At 36.9% G+C, this 6636-nt stretch overlaps 1 long non-coding RNA gene across 1 annotated transcript; it reads left to right on the top strand.

The window, feature by feature from the left end:
- The first annotated feature begins 881 nt into the window (after positions 1–881).
- LOC139866675 (uncharacterized) lies at positions 882–2979 on the top strand. Its single transcript, XR_011765535.1, has 3 exons — positions 882–1019; positions 2372–2429; positions 2916–2979. It is a non-coding gene; the product is annotated as an uncharacterized lncRNA (long non-coding RNA).
- The last annotated feature ends 3657 nt before the right edge of the window (positions 2980–6636 follow it).

Below are 6636 nucleotides of genomic sequence, written 5' to 3'. Positions count from 1 at the left end.
TTGTAAGTTTATGAATAAGTACGACTCTTAAGGAGACTTGAATGGGAATAGAAAACGTATCTTGAAGAGGTTTGATGATCAAATTCCCCGAACCAGAAAAGAATGTCATGATATGGGCGATAGTCAACAGATTTGACTCCGAGCGTATGTTCTGTAATAACCAGTGAAATGATATTTTGTGTGTTAAATGGTTTAGTTATATCTGAATAGGAGTGTTTTTCATGATAAGATCTAGTTATCATTATCTTTTATTATTATTATTATTATTTTTATGAATTAGTGTATTATTATTTGTCTGCAACTTGCTAATCTTAGTGGATAAATTAGTTAACTATGGGGTAGAATAACCACTTAGTTGTGAAAAAAGAAACAGTAGCCTTATGATAATAGTAATGTAATAACTTGAATTGAGTTTGATGCCGACTTAAGAAATATAGGTAACGGCGAAAGCCAAATAACCTTATTTGTTAGGAAATGATCAGATTTCAAGGACGGAATCCTCTTAAGAGGGTAGATTTGTAACATCCCGGTCAGTGGTCTAGATGAAATGTATAAATAATATTATCTATAAGATTTAATTTAATTGGATATTTAAATTGTGGTTACATAATATGAAATAATTATAAAAGTGAAATAATAAATTACATAATTTATTATGTGAACATATGAGTGCGCTTGTGACTATGGTGAAAATATTTTGTTTGTGTGAATTGAAACTCGTTATGACTACTAATATTTACATATGAGGTTCGTTGTGTTTCAGATCACAGGTAAAATACGTGTGTTTATATATTAATATAAAATGAGTCAATTACCAAACTGTAAAGGAATAGAAGCGGTGGTCCCTGTGTGTTTATCTCATTCTATTTTTACTGAATGTAGTAAAATATATACACACACATCGACGCATACAACCACACCCATATCCATAATCCATCTGTTACTCTTTGATTCTTTCAACTAAAACAAGTTAATCTTGGGTCTTTTACTCCTCTGATTCAGCAATTGGAAAAAAGAAGGTAACTTTTTGATAAATTGGTTATCTTGTTAAGTTATTGCTTTTGTGAAGCTTTTGTGAAAACATGAAATAAGCACTTGAATCTTGTTAGAGTGTTGGTTTCATTTAGCTTTTATGAATAACGCATAAATTCAGGTATCTAGTGCATAACTTCCATATGATATATGTCGATTAGTCCATGATTGGATTATATTTATCTATAGTAGTTTTTTTTTTATGAGTTTTGATAACTGAATGAATAATGATCAAATCTAGCTATATGTTGTTTATATGCTTAAATTAATTGTGGTTATAGCTTGGTTATGATATAAGTATGATTCGAGTATGCTTAATTTATGTTAAACATTATGAAATGTTGATTTTATGACTTTTTGATCAAGTTAGGGTTTATATGATTTTGGGATTTGAAACCCATTTTTCTGTTGCTGCTACTTTTGTTGTTTCTGACCACCGACAAGACGACCAGCAGTGGTGGCGTGGCACGCCGCCTGCTGCCGCCAGCTGCCGACGGCTATGCAGGCTGGTTCTATTGCTGCGCAGGAAGCCCTGGTCCATTGTTCTGCTGCTGTTTCGCAGCCATGTTGCTGCTGCTATTTTCTGTTTTATGGCGGCTGCCGTCGCTACTGACGTGCAGTTGCTGGTGCTGGCTGGTGGTTGCTGCCGCCGATTGGCGGTGGTCGCCGTTTTGTGGTCGTGCATCAATTTATTTGCCCGTTTGGACCCCGACCCGTTTGTACGAAATTGTGATTCGAATTACCCATTTTGTCTTGACCGATTGTATGATTAATAGGTAAAAGTATGCATATATATGTTAAATAGTTGTTTGCTCGCGACTCGTTTGAATAACTTAGGCGTTGTATATATATACACATATATATACACATATATATACACATATACATATACACATATACATATATACATATATATATATATGTATACATATATGTATACAAATATGTGTAAATATTTATATACGTAATCGTCCGTATGGACCTCGAATCGTTTATATGATATTATGTTAATTGGATCGCTCGTTTGGATCGTGACCCATTTGGGTGATATTGTATCGTTACGATTGGTTATATATATATACATATATATATATATATATATATATATATATATATATATATATATATATATATACATATATATGGTTGTCTTGTCTTATTGTCTTGTCTTGTCCTGTCTTACTGTCTTTTATATACATATACATATACATATACATATACATATACATATTGTTATGAAACTTGTATATCGTTCTATATCGTGATAAGTGAATTTGATAATATTGTATTGTTAGTAAATGGGATATGATTTACTGACTTGTTAAGTATTTGTTCTCAGGTGATACAGAAGAGGAGAAGACTCGATGACATGAGACTACCGAGTTTTGCGGGTATCGGTGAGTGGGACTATCTTACCTATTATATGTATGTAGTAGCGGGTTATGTTACTGTTGTCCTGCCAAGTTATACCTGTTGTGATAGCATATGATTGTTTATGCTTTTGAGATATTATGTGCACAAGGGTAATGTTGGATGTGATTGGTTGCCGGCATCCAGCTTTGTGTTTTAAAGCTGGGCAGGGGTCAACCTTGAATAGTGAGGTTGGGTTCAAGGGTTGGTATTCGTGTAGTATAATTTGAATGACCTATCCCCTATGTCTGGATTTCTATACGAGGGAGACAGTAACCGAAACTATCGGTAAATTCTAGCACGATCAGCTAGGTGTGGAATGGCCCATACAGCCGTCGGTCCTCTGTTATTGTGTTATTTGGTTATTTGCTGTTATGCAGTTGTTATTAGCTTGATGCTAGATACCTATATCCGTTAGGATGTTTTCATTCACTTAGCATTGTGTTAACCCCCCACAGTTTCCTCCCATGCAGATTATGCTTTGTTTAGTTGGGTTTTGGGAGAAGAATAGATATATTGGATATGTTTGATATGTTTGATATGCTTACTCCGATGTTCGTATTTTAATACATTATATAAATGGTTTTGTAATAACGTAACACCTGGATAACTGTAATAACTATGTTGTAAGTTTTTATTTAAATTGGTCTGTAAATATAATAATTAAGTTTCCGCTGTGATTGAAAAAAAAAAAGTATGGTGTTACAATTTGCGTGAGTTGTTGAAGACGTTGCGTAAGGAGAAGTTGCATGCGAAGTTGTGAATTTTGGTTAAGGGAAGTGCAATTCCTTGGCCATGTTGTGAATTATGAGGGGATTAAAGTGGATCCGGGGAAGATTGATGCGGTTAAGAGTTGGGAACGACCGACTATACCTACGGAAGTTCGAAGTTTTCTTGGATTGGCCGGTTATTACCATTGGTTTATTCAAGATTTTTCCAAGATTGCTTCATCCTTAACAAAGCTAACGCGGAAAAATGTGAAGTTCAAGTGGGGTGATGAGCTAACGCTTTTGGAGCAATCTTGAAGTCCTAGCTTGGTGGTTGACTCATCTAGTTGTGCAAGGTGAGTGGAGTATTTATATGTGTGTATATATAAATTGTTTGCTTGCGGGGTTTAGTGGAGAGTACTATTTGGTTGTAAAGGATTTACTCTTTGTTGGACACTTGGTGCAAAGCGGTGAGTGATGTCTTTAATGATTCACTCTTTGTTGGCCACGTTGCGTTTGGAGAAAGTGGTGAGTGTTGACTATACAAAAGTTCACTCTTTGTTGGCCACTTGTGAGGATGTGTAAGTGTCTCCCTTGGGTTTCACTTTTTGTTGGCCACATTCGGGTGTATATGGTAGCGCCATCCAGGAGGTGCTTTTGTTGGCCATGTACAAGGGTTGTTGGTGCTATTCATTTGATGACTAGCACATTTGGGTATGGTTAACCATATAGCGTTCATATGTTGTTTATTGGTAGTGTAGCGTGTTATATTATTGTCTTATGTGATTAACATGCTAGCTTGTACTCGGTTGTGTTTATATGCGTTAGTGATGCTATGTTGTTTGTGGTTATGTGTAAATTGCGCAAGTAAGTGGTTTATGTATGTATGCATATAAGTATTGCACTCACTAAGCATTGTAGCTTACCCTCTCATTGTTTATCTTTTTATAGATTGTGGCACTTCAAAGGATAAGAGTAAGGGATTGGCTTAGCTTGCATGTGGTGGTTTGGAAGGCGCTTTTGGTAATGGTCCCAAATGTCATGTTCATTGTGGGTCACTTTGGCCAAATGGGTCATGTTAAACGTTATTAAATTATGGGACACGAGTCCCGATGTTGTAAACTTGTAACTTGTTGTGTTTCGAATTATGTTTAACATTTGAAGCAAGTTGTGTTGATCCAAGACTTGTGATGTTGCAATTATTATTAATGGTAAAATAAAAATAAAAAAATGTGTCATATTTTTACAAGTCATTTAATAAATTGGTATGGAATCGTTTCATTATTATTTCTGAAAAACAAGATAGCTCAGCTGGTTTTGCTTACTAAGTGATGTAGGATTCGAATTCAGACAATGGCATTTTGTTGTTTGTTTTTGTACAAATACTGTAGCAGCCATTTACTAGCCATAGATCTTTACAACAGCCCATTTAAAGTTCAACTTAGGCCCAATTTCAAGATACTTGTACACTGGTCCAATTTTCACAAGCCCAAATCAGTTAACAAAGTTAACTTTTTCAGTTAAACTTTGACAACAGGACTTACAAAGTCAAGAAAATTAACGATTCTCGTTAAAATTTCTAAAGAAATTGTCAGAAGGTTTGTTTCTTGCAATGACTTCAAATGTCGAGTATTTCTTCTGTTGTACCTCCGAAACCAGATTTTGTTGAACGTTTTAACCATCAAGACAAAAGATGTTCTTGTTGTTACAATACTCCGACACCATGTGCACTTATTATTTACGAGCAAGCTACACAAGCTACAATTCTTGATTCTATAGCCTTGTTAATGACACCAGATGAACCGTCTTTTTCAGATATTGTAACGACCCAACCCGTTAACCATCCGTAAAAGTGCCATAAAAATTTTTTTTTGAGACCAGTTGATCTGGACGGCGTCCAGTAATCTGGACGGCGTCCAGTAATCTGGACGGCGTCCTGTTGTAAAAACCAGGACGGCGTCCAGCCATCTGGGACGGCGTCCAGATGTGCTGCCAGATTCTGATCAGTTTTACGTTTTACACACGGGTGAAAAACCCGCTTCCCGACACTTTTAAACCAACACACTTTCACAATATATTACAATAGGTTAAACTAAGAGTTTTTCATAATAAAAACCGAGTTTTACGACACCGGGCCCACATCGACCCAAAATACCACAAGTGACTATTTCGACCCATTAGTTTATACAAAACATAGACCGAGCATGGGATTGGGGACACGCTACCCAATCCTAAACAAATCCAAAGGCAAGTCTTCTAAAGCAACTACGCAAGTCCACTAGTCCCCGCGCTTACCCGAGCCACCGCATCCATGCAATCTATAAAAATGTAAAAAACGAGAGGGTAAGCTAACGCTTAGTGAGTGAAAATATACTACATACATATATATATATAAAATGGACACGCCACAATAATAATCAAATAGCGCATACCGAAGCATCCAAGTATAAGGCAAGCTAAACCTAGCATACCGTACGTTCACTAAGCACAAGCTAACAACACCAACAATATAGTAAGTTCGCAAACAACGTTGCGAACAATGCCAATAAGCTACAACCAGAAGGTTAGCTACATCACGTCAATACAACATTATACGTATACAATATATATATAACAACGCGTAAAACTCCCATGGTTAACCATAACGCTATGGTGCTACAGGCTCGTGGTTCACACCATACGCAATTGAGTCATACTCTTTTATAGTGCTACCGGCTCGTGGTTCACACTCGATGCCACCGGCTCGTGGTTTACATCAATTATTTTATAGTGCTACCGGCACGTGGTCGATGCTACCGGCTCGTGGTTCACATCAATTATTTTATAGTGCTACCGGCTCGTGGTTCACACTCGATGCTACCGGCTCGTGGTTCACATCCTATCACACACACACATTATGGCACTACCGGCTCGATGGTTCATACCATAACATTCACAAATAAATACGCCATATACACATACGTATAATTATTCCACTCACAATACTACCCTTCGCCATTGGGGTTATATCTAAGTCCGCATCACAATATTAACCCTTCGCCATTGGGGTTATATAATCCACATCATACCGCGTGTGATAATGTACACACAAATTGTGTACCCCGCCAAAGGTGGCCAACCAAAACGCACAACCGTGCCAATTGGACCTATACACAAGTCCATCAAATCCACCTATATGTGAAGTGAGCTCTATAACCAAGAAACACTTCAACCAGACCCACACCCATCCTACACATACATATGCACATAGGATATTAACACTCACCTTGTCGTCTTGATGAATGCTTCCAAATAATCCGCAACTCGTCAATGGAACGTACCTATTCCATTATCACAATACAAACAACACAATTAGGGTTGACTTACAAACCAACCCAATTGACCCTTAGTGCAAATTCGACCCATTTGCACTTCCGAGCACACACCGCGTCCAAATTAATCAATAATCACAATACACGTGAAAATGGTCCTAACACACCAATTAAAC

The sequence above is a fragment of the Rutidosis leptorrhynchoides genome, chromosome 1 (genome assembly GCF_046630445.1).
Source record: "Rutidosis leptorrhynchoides isolate AG116_Rl617_1_P2 chromosome 1, CSIRO_AGI_Rlap_v1, whole genome shotgun sequence".
Taxonomy (NCBI): Eukaryota; Viridiplantae; Streptophyta; class Magnoliopsida; order Asterales; family Asteraceae; genus Rutidosis; species Rutidosis leptorrhynchoides.
This window is presented reverse-complemented; position numbering and strand designations above follow the sequence as displayed.